Genomic DNA, 2,788 nt, shown 5'->3' with positions numbered 1-2,788 from the left:
ACATGTCTCGCTCCGTGATTGGCTGAGGTACGGGTACGCCTGACCAATGAGAAGGCCTGGAGGCATAGTTGAGCCATGCAGTGCCAGTCATAGAGCCAATGAGAGGGGGTGGAAGAAGGGGGAGGAGAAGAAAGGAGAAAGGGGGTGGTGGTGGTGTGTGATGGCCCCTGTTTATCCTCCTATTGATCCACCAAGCGGGGAGTCCATCTATCTCCAGCTGACGGCCCGCAGATCGAAGAGGTGGAGGTGGATAGTGATGCAGGTGGTGGAGGTGACGGGCTGGTCCACGCACACCCTCACCCGCCGACCGTCCGGGGCATACTGAGGCACTCTCACACACGCACACACTCTCACTCTCTCACTCTCTCACACTCTCTCTCTCTCTCTCTCTCTCTCTCTCTCTCTCTCTCTCTCTCTCTCTCTCTCTCTCTCTCTCTCTCTCTCTCTCTCTCTCTCTCCCTCCCTTCTCTCTCTCCCTCCCTCTCTCTCTTCAATACAAATAACATTGATTTTCCAAAATTAATATCCGAGCTGAAATATATTACCTTACATCAGCTCATTTGAACGCCGACCCTGATTTATATTATTAATGATCTTTATTATTAACATTTTATTGCCCTATGAAGATCTGTTTAACGTTAAGTTAGTCATGTTGGGAACCAGGTGGAGCAGGAGGCGCCATCAGTGCGCCAAGACCTGTGAATGACCCAGTTAGAATGAGGTTATTACGTGGCTGAGCGTCTTGGGTTGTAGCTGCCATTTTGAAACAGAAAGAGGGCTACCAGGAGCTCCCTTTCCGAAAGCGACAAGTTATTACGACTATATAACACTTGGAAAGGATCAGAAGAAGAAGGATTTGGGATGGGACGGGGGGAGGGGATAAGGAATGGTGCCCAACCACTTGTGGACGGTCGGGGGATTGAACGCCGACCTGCAAGAAGCTCAACCGGGTGGTTATGCAAGCTGCCGCTTTGAAGTTGTCCACGAAGTTGGGCCAGATAAGGAGCATTGAGAACATTGTTCTTAAATATAACAGTTGTAAAAGGTTGTAAAAGGATTGGTGAATCGTAAGGCAGGAAATATATAGCGCTGAATATCCCAATCATTTGCGTCAGATCTGTGGTGGATTAAGGCTTAAATCTCCATCTGCAGTACAATCACAACAATCCCAACAAAAATTCAACAATTATAGAGCCTCCAATCCCCCCCCCCCCCACCCACCAACAAAATTACCATCATTAATGACAATCAAAATAATATTAATATTTGTAAAAGAAAATCAATTGGAGCACTGATGATGACTCGAACCACTGAACATGGTACACCCTACGGCACACCTTACCCGTCTACCACGATACTATATGTTATACAACCTGTGCTGTGACCTTAATAGACATAATGCGAATCCCTATCACAACGCCTCAGATCCCACTGATAACTTGGATTGGATTCAGTAGCAATCCTCCAGACTGACTGTGGATTTTAATAAAAATTTACATTTTTATTAAAAATCCGCAAGTTATTTTATCGAAAATAAGATTTATCTTATTAGTTCCTTGCCAGATGTTCTAATCATATACTGAGTCGTTAGTGTCGATGACCGTCAGTGTATGACTGTTTGTACAGTGTATGACTGTATGAATTGTTGTCTCAGGGTGAATGATAAGGTGGTAACTGTGAATGATTGCGTCTTATCATCTCAACAATGAACTCTCAGAGTAAACAGACACAATATTCCCGTTTATGAATGAATGATTTGTATCTTTGGAACTTTTTTTTTGTTATTGAAATTCATTCTTTTTTTCTTCATTGAAGAAATATCTAAATAGTAGAAGAAAATGAACTACAACAAGTGTGTATTGGTTGTTGTTGTTAGTTTGTGATTGCATTTCTTTTGTTATTAAAAGTATATATCAAGTAATCAGTTATTCCTGTTAGTCTACACTATCAATTACTGCTGTTACTGTCAGTGCTCGTTATATGTGACTACTGTCACTGTCAGTACTCATTATATGTGACTACTGTCACTGTCAGTACTCATTATATGTGACTACTGTCACTGTCTGTACTCATTATATGTGACTACTGTCACTGTCTGTACTCATTATATGTGACTACTGTCACTGTCTGTACTCATTATATGTGACTACTGTCACTGTCAGTGCTCGTTATATGTGACTACTGTCACTGTCAGTACTCATTATATGTGACTACTGTCACTGTCAGTACTCATTATATGTGACTACTGTCACTGTCTGTACTCATTATATGTGACTACTGTCACTGTCTGTACTCATTATATGTGACTACTGTCACTGTCTGTACTCATTATATGTGACTACTGTCACTGTCAGTGCTCGTTATATGTGACTACTGTCACTGTCAGTACTCATTATATGTGACTACTGTCACTGTCAGTACTCATTATATGTGACTACTGTCACTGTCTGTACTCATTATATGTGACTACTGTCACTGTCTGTACTCATTATATGTGACTACTGTCACTGTCTGTACTCATTATATGTGACTACTGTCATTGTCTGTACTCATTATATGTGACTACTGTCACTGTCAGTGCTCGTTATATGTGACTACTGTCACTGTCAGTACTCATTATATGTGACTACTGTCACTGTCTGTACTCATTATATGTGACTACTGTCACTGTCTGTACTCATTATATGTGACTACTGTCACTGTCAGTACTCATTATATGTGACTACTGTCACTGTCAGTACTCATTATATGTGACTACTGTCACTGTCAGTACTCATTATATGTGACT

This window comes from Procambarus clarkii, chromosome 18 (assembly GCF_040958095.1).
Source record: "Procambarus clarkii isolate CNS0578487 chromosome 18, FALCON_Pclarkii_2.0, whole genome shotgun sequence".
Lineage (NCBI taxonomy): Eukaryota > Metazoa > Arthropoda > Malacostraca > Decapoda > Cambaridae > Procambarus > Procambarus clarkii.
This window is presented reverse-complemented; position numbering follows the sequence as displayed.